Source organism: Phoca vitulina, unplaced genomic scaffold (assembly GCF_004348235.1).
Source record: "Phoca vitulina isolate PV1807 unplaced genomic scaffold, GSC_HSeal_1.0 scaffold11, whole genome shotgun sequence".
NCBI classification, from domain to species: Eukaryota; Metazoa; Chordata; class Mammalia; order Carnivora; family Phocidae; genus Phoca; species Phoca vitulina.
Window position 1 is genome coordinate 23,731,663 of NW_022589714.1, and position 12,561 is coordinate 23,744,223.

A 12,561-nucleotide genomic window follows, 5' to 3' on the forward strand; every position below is an offset into this window, starting at 1 on the left:
AGTTTGCTTTTCTTGTGGTGTCTATGACTGGCTTTCATATCAGAGTAATGGTGGCCTCATAAAACGTGTTTGGAAATGTTCCCTCCTCTTCAATTTTTTGGAAGAGTTTGAAAAGAATTGATGTTAACTCTTCTTTAAGTGTTTGGTAGAAGTCACCAGTAAAGATAATCTTTTCCTGGGATTTTCTTTTTGGAAGGCATTTGATTACTAATTCAGTCTTCTTACTAGTTATTTGTTCATTCAGACTTTCTATTTCTTTATGATTTAGTCTTGATAGGTTGTATATTTCCGGAGCTTATCTATTTCTACTACGTTACCCAGTTTGTTGGCATATAATTGTTAGTAGTATTCTCTTATGATCCTTTTTATTCCTGTGGCATCAGTTATAATGTCTCTTCTTTTATTTCTGATCTTATTTGAGTCTTCTTTGTTAGTTTAGTGAGGGTTTGTCAATTTTATCTTTTTGTTTGTTTGTTTTTCAAAAAACAACTCTGTTGCTGATTTTGTCTTTTGAATGAGGATTTTAATCCATTGACAATTAAAGTGATTATTGATAGAGAAGATTTTACTATTGCCATTTCTTATTTACTTTCTATTAGTCATAGTTCTTTTCTCTTTTCCTCTCTTGCTGTCTTTCGTGTTTTGTTAATTTTTTGTGTGTTTTATGCTTTTTATTTTTTGTATTATATGCTTTGATTCTTTTCTCTTTTTCTTTTATGTAACTTTTATAGGTATTTTGTGTTTGTATATTCTGTGTGTGTGTGTGTGTGTGTGTATGGTTACCTTGTGGTTTACATAAACTATCCTATAGCTGTAACACTGTTTTAAGCTAACAATTTAAGTTCAATCATACACAAAATCTCTACACACTAACTTCTCCCTTTCTCACACATTATGTTATTGTTGTCAAAATTTACATCTATTCATATTGAATATCTTTTAATATGATTTTATAGCTATTTTTAATACTTAATGCCTTTTAACTTTTATAATAAAGTGATTTGTGCACTACCACTACAGTAACACAGTATATATTTATATATTTACCTTTACTAAGAAGTTTCATAGTTTCTTATGCTATGTTGCTGTTTAGTGTCTTTTCATTTCAACTTGAAGAACTACCTTTAGCATTTCTTGTAAGGTAGGTCTAATGGTGATGAACTCTCTCAGCTTTTGTTTTTCTGGAAAAATTCTTATCTCTCCTTCATTTTTAAAAAAGAGTTTTGAACCATGAGAGACTATGGACTCTGAGAAACAAACAGGATTTTAGAGGGGAGGGGGGGAGGGGGGATGGGTTAGCCCAGTGATGGGTATTAAGGAGGGCATGTACTGCATGGAGAACTGGGTGTTATATGAAAACAATGGATCGTGAATCACCACATCAAAAACTAATGATGTATTGTATGGTGACTAATATAATAAAATTAAAAAAAATTAAAAATTAAAAAAAATAATAAAAGAGTTTTGCTGAATATGGTATTCTTACTTGACAGTTTTTTTTTTTTTTTTTTCTCTTGTCATCCCACTCCCTTCTAGCCTACAAGGTTTCTGATGATAAATCTGCTACATAGTCTTATGAGGGTACTATTGTATATGACAAGTTATTCTCTTGCTGCTTTCAAAATTGTCGTTGACTTAACAATTTGATTACAATGTGTCTCAGTGTGGATTTCTTTGGGCTTTTCAGATCTAGATGTTTATTTCCTTCTTTAGATTTAGGAAGAGGTTTTTAGCCATTATTTCTTTGTATAAGTTTTCTGGACCTCTCCCTCTCTCTCTCTCTGCTCTTTCCAGAACTTCTACAATTCATATATTGCCAGCTTGATGGCTTCCTATAATTTCCTTGAGCTTCTTCGCTCTTTTTACTTTTTTAAAAATTTATTTATTTGAGAGAGAGAGTGCGCACGTGGGGCGGGTTGAGGGGGTGGTTGGTGCAGAGGGAGAAGGAGAGAGAGAATCCCAATTAGACTCCTCACTGAGCATGGAGCCTGTCGTGGAGCTTAATCTCACGACCCTGAGATCATGACCTGAGCCAAAATCAAGAGTCAGATGCTTAACCAGCTGAGCCAATCAGGCACCCTATTCTTTTTTCTATTTTCCCCTCTGACTGAATGATTTCTCACTGTATTTGAGTTCACTGATCCTTTCTTCTAATTGATCTAGTCTCCTGTTGAATCCTTTCAGTTAATTCTTCAGTGCAGTTGTTATGTTCTTCAGTTCCATTATTTCTGTTTCATAGTTTGTTTTTTTTTTAAATATATTGTCTTTGTTGAAATTACCACTTTCTTCATTCACTGTTCTCTAAACATTGGTGAGAGTTAATTTTAAGTCTCTGTCAGGTAATTCATATAACTCTATTTAATTAGGGTCAGTTTCTGGAATTTTATCTTGTTCCTTTTTTTGGAACATCTTTGCTTGATTCTTCATTTTTCTTGACTCTCTGTGTTGGTGTCTGCATATTAGGAAAACCAGGTACCTCCAGTCTTTACAGACTTGCCTCATACAGGAGAAGACTCCTACCAATCAGCCTGGCCAGAGACTCTAGGGACCTCTACCAACTCTTTCCCTCCCCAGAGAAAAGCAGGAATCTATGGTTTTTGTCTGATTGCCCTGTGCTGAGTCAGTGGGGGAATTATGGCATCTACCAGCCCAAGCCACTATTTTCATTCTCTCTCTCAACTGGGCTATGAAGGACTTATCAGAGATTCAAGACTAGTGACACAGATGCTAGTTCTTTAGGCAGCCCCAGAGAAGTTGAGGTGCTGGATGCCCATAACAACTCTTTCCTTCATCAGGAAGAAATTGAGAGCTAAGATTTTTTTTTAATCTGCTCACTCTGTACTGAGCAAGGGGAAGGATTAATGGCATATACCAGCCCAAGCTGCCATCTCCATTCTCCCTATAGTTGTTAGTCTGTGCTGGTCCCATCAAAGCTCCAAGACTTACAACACAGAAGCCAAACCTCTGGGGAACCCCTTCAGAAATGTGGAGTACTGGACATGCAAACCAATCCTTTCTCTCCTCTGGGTGAAGCTAGGTGTCTCTTCCTGATTGTATACACTAAGCTAAAGGCAGTGTCTCCCTGAGAGAGTGTCCAGAATCTCCCTACTGGCTTCAGTGAGGCTGGTTTTACCTTTCCCAGAGTAAAGGAGCCTTCAATTAGTTTCTGATTTCTCACAAAGGGAATTGATATATGAATTGTTGCTCAGCCAGTGTGTTTGTAGGAGAAAGGAGACTCCGGGGCTTTCTAATTTGACATCTTGCTGGCATCACTCCTCTGATTTTATATTTTCCATAAAATGTGTAAAGTAGTAATGTTTTACTAAAATTGTTTTTAAGTAAATATTGAAGAGTTCTGAAACTATTTTTCATTGAAAAATGTGTGACATTCAGCTTTAAGAAATATTGGTATTGAGCTTGAAAAGAGGTGAGGTTTGTGAATGAGAGGAGGAAACCAGATAAGGCCATATCATTTCCAAAGTCAGTTCTACATGAGGTAATCATTCACTGGAATCCCAACCACAAATCAACATAATTTTATTCTATTTACAAGTTCATGTCTTAGGCACACATATTTTAAGCACACTCCATAGCTCTTTGTTACTCAAGCCAAACTCTTTCTGTTTGATCACAAAGAGCATGACAACTATAATGTAATGCTCTCGAACCTCTCCAGGAGCAACAACAAAAAAATGTTGCAGATTGGCAAATACTCCTACATGGAGGAAAAATATTTATCTTACACATATCTGTATGCTCTTTCAGGAAACAGCTTGGATTGGTGGAAAAAAAATACCAGACCAAATAAGGACACTTGGTTTTCAGTCATGTCTACCAAAAATAATGAGTTTTTACATTGTTGACCATTACTTGAAATTTCTGTGCCTCAAACACCCATCTGTAGATGATAAGCTTGGATTACATTATTTTGAAAAGTCTATTTCAGCTCAAAATGCTGTCGTTCTATGCTATATAATAACTCATATATACTTTTTATAATATATATTATATACCATATAGTATACTATTATATGTTATTGTTGTTTAATATCATTAACATTATTTAATATTTATTTTATATTTAATATTATTTAATTGTATTTTATATATTACTAAATAATGTATATGATATACTACTTATTATGGATTACACAGGTATTCTTTATATTAAGATATTATCACAGTCACAAATTCTATTATAGTGTGCTCACCTAAGATCATTTCACCTCACTTTCATATAATATCCCTGAGGACACCTCTTGAGAGACTCCCATCTGGTGTTCCTTCTGTTCCTGCCTAAATTTCCATTTATTTGTAAAAGGTCCCAAAGAGTTTTCGTTTGAAAATTAACAAATCATTAAACCCTCACAATAACACATCTCATGTTCATAGCTTAAACTCTGAAAAAGGAAAAAACAGATGACAGTTGAGATAAATGAATATATATTCACTGTTTTTTCCTGTGTTAATAGATTTATTAAAATTGAAGTGCTTCAGTGTTCCCTTGTAAGTGGCTAAGGGGCAATGGGTAAAGTAAAGCAAGAAGTAATCTAGTTTATATTAGTTAGGGAATTCTAGTAATACATATAATTTTAAAACCCTGTTTAATTTTGCAGCATAATCTATGTAACTTAACAGCAAGTGGAATAAAATCAATTTTTGGCTTAAGTTCTTTGGGGATATTAATGTGAGAGATAGTTTTCTAGTGAAATTTAAGGACTTAAGGCTAATTTAGCCAAGAGGCTAGAGAACAGAGCCCTCAGGTGAATGATCTCACAAAAATCATAAGGTAAAATTTAAGGAGGCTGAGACTTGGGAAAATAAGTGAAGCGTGAACTCAAGAATTTACAGCATAATCCATAAAGATGAAAATGAAGAACTTCATAAAGTCAATTGTAAAATGTTACATAATCCAAAGTTATTAAAACTGCCTTTATCAGTGACTACACAGCCTTCTTCAAAGACAAAAAGTGCACAGCGTCTAGTTACATGACATGGTAAGAAAAAAACAGTTTTCTGATAATTAAGAACCAACTCTCTTAGGGCTAAGACTTCGTGAATATATTGCCTTTGAGGCATGTTCCATTTTCTCCATGACATAAAATAGTGCTTTCTTAGAAATCAGTGACATTACTACAAGTATTAATTCAGAAGAAGTAGTAGAGCTCCACAATTAAGAATTGGAGCTCTGGAGCTGAATCCTACCTCTCCCAATTCATAGCCATGGACCTTGTGCAGGCCATCTACCCTTTCTTGGCTTCTTTTTCTTCATTTGCAGAATGGAGATGCCACCATTCTGGGATTGTAATAAGAAAGATTGAGATATTTCATAGTGTGCATTAAATAACTGTTATCCTTTGCTATTACTTTATTTTGAGTTTCTTTCCAACATTAAAGTTTAATTCTGTCTTGTGCTAAATAAACACAAGAAATTCTTTTTGAAGTTATGTCTAATCCCATGTACTCCACTCTGGAAATAAAAGTTTTGAGATTGATTATGATGCACAAATGGATGTCCATGTTATGAAATATTTAATTTCAGTCCGTATGCTAAATAATTTCTTAAGTACTTAGTATAAATATAATTACCTTTTTGTTTTCCTTATATTCACTATATGTTTTATTTTTGCAGCAATTACTTAAAGAAGTTATCAATGAAAATGCAGTTTCCTGTCATTTAAAACAGTGTAACTTATCTATCTTTCCAGAATAGGAAAGCAGAAATTATTTTCTGCAGTTCCATAAAGTCTTGTTCTTCACTGTCACTCTTGCCTGCTGACTGTTCCTCAGGCTCCAATACCATATCTGTTAGTCTTTATTACTGATATGAGGAATCATATCATCTATATAACTTAAAGGAACATTCATCTGCTCATTTCTTCAGCAAGTAAACAAGCATTCTGGAACATGTATTCCTCTTTTTTTTTTTGGCCAGGATATACTCTGAGTTCATTACAAATATTAGTTTTTTGGGTCCTTATAACAACCTTGTAGATAGACACTTATCTGTATTTTACAGCTAAGGAAATTGAAGCACAGTGAGATTGATCAGCTTGCTCAAGGACACACAATTGGGGAGTGGTGGAATCATGATTGTATTTGAACCCAGGCAGCACAGCTCCAAGATCCACTATATTGTGTGATCTCACTTACTATGAATTTGGGACTACAAAGGAGAAACCTGGTGTGATATTTCAAGGATGTGTAGAAGTAGGATCATTTTGCAAAATTTTTCTTCCCAAAAAATATCTGTATAAAGTATCCTTCCTTATAAAACCACTGTCTTTATCATAGTAGTTAATAGTTACTGAGTACTTTCTCTTTGTACAGTGCTCTACAGCTGTTCATACTTGCTATCTCATTTCATACTTTTAATAGCTCTTGGAAGTAGGTAATATTACTAATTCCATTTCACAGATGAAGGAATTGAGGCATGCAGCAGTTGATGGCCTGATTTTGGTTACATAGCTATTAAGTGGTAAGGCCAAAATTTAAGCTCATGCTTTTAAAACATGTTGTGCTCCTTTACTACAAGTAACAGTATCAGACACCTTTTACCAGCCCATCCATCATCCATCCATCCATCTACCCATCCATCCATCTAGAGAATATCTACTGTGTGTTAGGCATTGTGCTTTGCTGGGGATTCACTGTTGAGTAATCAGATAAAGTTCAGTATTTGTGGATCTTATGTACTAATGAAAATATTCACAAAACCTCTCTGTATCTTCTTGGGGTCAGTGTTTTCTTGGCAACAAAAATGAATCACTCTTTTTGAGTAAGGGTATGTATTGGTTTATTACTAAATAAACATAGGAAGAGACCATTCAGGAGAAATAAATAATTACATACCTCAGAGATATTGCAGGTCCAGTTCCAGACCATCGCAATAAAGCAAATACCACAATAAAGTGAGTCAGATTAATTTTTTGTTTTTCAGCTCATATAAAAGTTATGTTTATACTATAGTCTATTAAATGTGCAATAGCGTTATGTTTAAAAGAACAGTGTATGTGTCTTTATGCTAACCATCATCTGAGCCTTCAGCAAGTCATAGTTACTAATCGTAGATCACCCTGACAAATTTAATAATAATGAAAATGTTTGAAATATTGTGAGAATTACCAGAGTGTGACATAGAGACATGAAGTGAGCAAATGCTACTGGGAAAAATGGTGCTGATAGACTTCCTTGATTCAGAGTTGCCATAAACCTTCAATTTATAAAAAACACAATATTTGCAAAGTGCAACAAAGTGAAACACAATAAAATGAGGTTGCCTGTACTTGCCTACTGATTAGATGCCCCTCTGTAAGAAGAGATAAAATTGTTTTTGAATGATTTTAAAAAAAAGACTTGCAGATGAAAACTAGTGTGAAAAGTTTGAAATACTGAGTTAAACAATTTTACACAGGTTATTTTGTTTTGCTTTTTCTCTGAAAAACTGCTCATTCTTTATTATGCTAATATTTATTTTAATCTTTAAGCAGAAGGATACAGAATGTAGCATTTCTGAAAATTATTTCACCATATTCTTTATTTTGAGGAATATCAGCTAATAGCATCATCAAATGATAGTATTCTGAAAATGCTAAATTTTAAACTAGAAAACGTATTTTTAAATCTTCAAATAGCTTATTCCATATGGAATGTGCAAAATCCATATGTGTATGAGCAGTCAACCTGCCCTTATTATACCTGACAAAGGACATTCACTCATCTATCACCCATTTCTGGAACATGAAATGTGTGATACCACTGTGCTAGAGACTAGGCAAATGAAATGCTAAAACATCATATTTGCTGTGAATAATCACATCAGCAAAAACTACATCAGCATATCTCTTACAAAAACCAAAAGAAACAAATAATCCTCTCAGTGTTAAATTCATTGGCACCAGCTAAGATTCTCTTTGACAAGCATTATCCAAGCAAAACCCAGTCACTATGGAACAGTCATGTTCAGCCTCCATCTAGAAAGTCACTAAAGGAATATTTCAAATAGTCTACATTTAACTCTTTCCAATGCAACTTTAAATTTATAATTTTAAGTTTCCTCATAGCCTCATTGAAAAAGTGAAAAGAAGCAAGCAAAATTAACTCTAATAATCCATTTTCTGTAACCCAGTATGTCATTTCAAAATGTAATCCACATGAAAACAATGGGATACATTACATGCTTTTTCTTTATAATAAATCTTTGAAATTTAGTGTTTCTTACATCTCAGTTCAGGCTAGCCACATTTCAAGTGATATAGCTGCATGTGGCATTGAACAGAGCAGCTCTACAAGAAAACTACTCAGCATTATGATAAGCTACTTTACATTGCATTTGTCTGGCCTTTGGATGTGGCACTATTTGTTCATTCATTCTTCAGCAAATGTTTGTTGTGCTTTTACTCTTTGTCAAATGATGTGCATACACAAAGAACGCAACATGTACAAAAGGCCCTGCTCCTTTGAGTTTGGACAACTGAAGGAGAGATAACATTCTAATAAACTGTCCCAAAAGCAGTGCATCTTGAGGATTTGGAGATACAAAGGGACAAGGAGATGTAACCCAGCTGGGGTCATAACAGGTGAACTGAGTCTGAAAAGATGGCAGTGACCGCCCGGAAAAGAGAGAACTGATGAGTACAGACTAACAGAAAAAAACAGTGTGATTAAAGACAGGGGAGAAAAAAAAAAAAAAAAACACAGAATACAGGGTATGAGTGAGGAAGTGCTAACAATTCAGCTTTCTCAAAATATACAATATGTTAGGAGGGAGTAAATGATGAGGCTGAACAGGAGGCAGGGGCTAGATCTTGAAAGCCTTAGATGTCATTTTAAGTAGCTGGAATTCATCCAGCAGGATCAGACTTTAAGTTTTTAAGTTTTAAATAAATTATATTAGCAGCTCTATGGGAGTGCATTTGGGAGAAGAGCAGAGCATGGTGCTTAGGTAGGAGAGGGCCAAATAGTTTAGAGAAAAAAAAGTCTCAGTTTGAACAGGGAAATGAGAGAGGGGAGGAAACAGATTTTATAAATATTTGGATTAAAATCAATAAGACATGTAACAATTAGATTTAAGTTGAAGTAGTGTGTAAAGTCAAGGACAACAGCCAAGTTTCTATTCTGAGCTGATTAGGTAGCTGAGAAAACCAACCCTGAGGTAGAAAATATTGGAAGTCAAGCAAGTCGAAGGGAATGATGATAAATTCACTTTTATACCTATGAATCTAAAATGCCTCAAGGAGTATTAGGTCAAGATTTCCATGAGACAATGGATGAAGCTCCAAAGTGAGATCTGACTGGTTTTGTGCTATAATGGAAGCAATGAGAGAGAATGAGATTACCCAAAGAGAGTCCAGAATTCTAAAAGCACCTTTGAGAAAACAAAGTGGCTCAAGTTCCCTACATGTCTTTCTAGAAATCATTGGCATTCTTAGTATGTCTCCACAGGGCTGACAGAGAGGAGTGTTTCTAAGATACCATACCATTGACTTGTTTCAAATTCTTCAGCCTCCTTTCTTACTGGTTTGTAAATACAGACTTTATCCTGAGACCTCCATCTGCCCGAGGTTTCATATTCATCCACAGGATTGTGGTTCCATGTAGTTGCATCAAGAGCCCATTTGCCCTGAGCTTTTGTTGTATGTCTCTAACTCTGCCTGGAAGATCCCGTCTAATTGTCTGTACCCAGTGAGCTCCTGTTGTACTGTCCTCTAGTTCCTCAAGGCAGCTTTCCCTGACAGTGAAGTCTGAGTTAATTTCCCTTAATAGAATTCCATAGCAACCTGTATTTATGTCTATTCTGGCATTTCTCATCTTCTTTTTACTGCAGTTATGACTTCGCTTTTATCTTCTTTCTCTATGGTACATACTTTTTGAAAGTATGTTACATACTTCTCTTGTTTATTTGCTTTTTAATATTCACTGCTTATATCTGGCTCCACAGGGACTCACACATGTTTACTGAGTAGAAAGATACTGAATTTAACTTTACTTTTGGATTGTATTAATTTCAGGAGAATAGAATTAAATTTGCATGAGGGTTACGAGTAAACATGAAAGAACATACAGTTACTGACGGGGATAGCTTCATGCTGAAAATGCTTTGACCAGTTATAATTTCTGATATTTGAGATCATTTATTGTGGAGGCTTGTACAAAATGTATCATTTTTTAAACTTTTAAATATATCTTTTGTCTGTTCTCCTTTGTCTTCTCAAGGAACCTAGTAATACAAAGCAGAGAAAGATATCTACAATAATCAGTCTTCTCTTTTGCCACTTCCTATACTTACTTCATTGGCCAGAATTTCCTGATTTCATAAACTGACTAGAGCCAATTTGGCTCTTGGGTCATTGTCAGGGTTTTTTTGTAAGTATCTATAGAATATGGTAATTAGAGGTGGGTAGTATCTTTTTTTTTTTTAAGATTTTTTATTTATTTATTTGACAGAGAGAGAGAGAGACAGCGAGAGAGGGAACACAAGCAGGGGGAGTGGGAGAGGGAGAAGCAGGCTTCCTGCCGAGCAGGGAGCCCGATGTGGGGCTCGATCCCAGGACCCCAGGATCATGACCTGAACCGAAGGCAGATGCCTAATGACTGAGCCACCCAGGTGCCCCAAGGTGGGTAGTATCTTTATGTCCCCTTCCCCACAACCTCACCAACAGGGGTATGTTACAAAATAAACAAGCCTAGATTAAATCTTGTTAAATCTGCCATGAAGCGTAAAAAAATTGTACCACCATATCTTTTAGCCTGGGTAAATCTCATATGTCCTTGGCCCCCGTAAGTCATATTTTGAATAAAAGACTAATTTTTTAAAGCTAATGCATGACATTTTGATGGCAGCAACAGCAAACAGCTTCATGATACAGTAAGGTGAAGAAAAACATGCTTCTGTAAAGTGAAAAAGAAATGACAAGGCTGCATACCTAATGTCATTCTGTGTTGGCTCTGTTCTTATACTTAGTTATGAAATCTTTCTAAATGACCATAGTACTCATTTCTTTAATACATATTAGATCTAACATTCCATGTATTAATTAACAAAATATATTTTTTGTATTTTGATAAGGATATCTGAAGTATTAAGTAACCAACTTTCAAGTGCTGATTACCGATTGTTTCATTTACCTAATGCTTCATAATAAATTATTTAAAAATTTAGTCCTGAAAACACCAAGTATCACTTATTTACTCACAAGTTTGCAATATTGAAGGGTCCAGTGAGGAGAGCTTATTTTTTGTTCCATTTGGAAACTTCTGGGGCTGGAATGTCCAAAATGACTGTTTCATTCACATGTCTTATGTCTCAGTCAAGATAATTGGAAAAATAGAATGCTGGCTGGGCCTCTGTCATTCCCTCTTTTTTTTTTTTTTTTCTCCCCCTCTCTCTCTGTTGTTCTTTTCCTCTCTTTCTCTCTGCTTGTTGCCTCTCCATATGGCTGGTGTGGGTTTTTTCCCATACCCTGTGGCCATCTCAGGATACTTAGACTACCTATGTGGTGATTGGCTTTCTTCAGAGCACAAAAAAAGAAACTGCTAGGCCTTCTTAATTTCTAGGCTTCTGAAATATCACTTCTGTTGCTTTCACAATGCCAGGTCAACTGATATCCAAGGTTTAGGAGAAATAGACTCCATTTCTTGGTAGAGAAATGGTAAGTTCATACTGAAAAAGAAAATGTATGATAGAGGTAAGATTGCAAACTTAGGAATGTGATCTACCACAAATACTTAAACATATTAACCAAATACCCCTAAGGTGTATATTAAAAGTAATTCATACCCATTCATATGTTACATAATTTATACTTACATATTTTCAGAGTGCACTGCAGACAATATAATTCTTTGAAGTATATTCTAGTAGTGCCTCTGTAGATTATATACTAATTGTTCTGTTGTTTGTGTGGTGCATGCCAAGTACAGGATGTCAAAAGCTGCAGGTGTGACCTGATCCCCTTCAAGGTGGCCTGAGCTGCCTGGACTTCTGCGGCATGCCTGAGCACAGTGGAGGGACTGGGGTATACTGAGCCCTATAATGATGTTCTAGGTGATATTTCTCTGTCCTCCCTAAGGGTTCTCTCCATTCTCTGTTGTCATTACTTCACACTCCAGAGAGGTGTGTTGCCCGCATGTTACCATTTCTAATTATTTGTGCAGTCTAACATTCACTTCCCTTCTCCTTTTGTGCCTTTTCCCCCCTGCATTCCTGCTCTTTTCTTTCATTCTCGTTCCACCACTCATTCTTCCTATGTCCTTGCTAGCATTCCTTAGTCGGCCAACTGAAAAGAATTTTTTTTTCTTCTGTGTCTTTACTTTTTGTTCTGTTTTTATTCTTGTGTTTCCTTGATTGTTTTCATGGCTTCCTGATTTCACTATCATGTTTATTTTTACTTGAGGTTTTTCTGAATGGTCGACTCTATGTCTGGAAATTTAAATGACTTAAATACAAACACTTGAATGATCCTTAAGTAGTAAAAAGAACAAAAAATAATGAGAAAAATAAAAATACCATTTAAAATAGTCATCTTTTATTAATTGTCTGGTTTCTTTAATGTAAAATTA

At 35.2% G+C, this 12,561-nt stretch overlaps 1 protein-coding gene across 1 annotated transcript in view; it reads left to right on the forward strand.

The window, feature by feature from the left end:
• Positions 1–12,561, forward strand: part of LOC116635773 (protein eyes shut homolog) — a 602,300-nt gene that overhangs the window by 59,584 nt on the left and 530,155 nt on the right. The gene's annotated exons all lie outside the window — the stretch shown is intronic.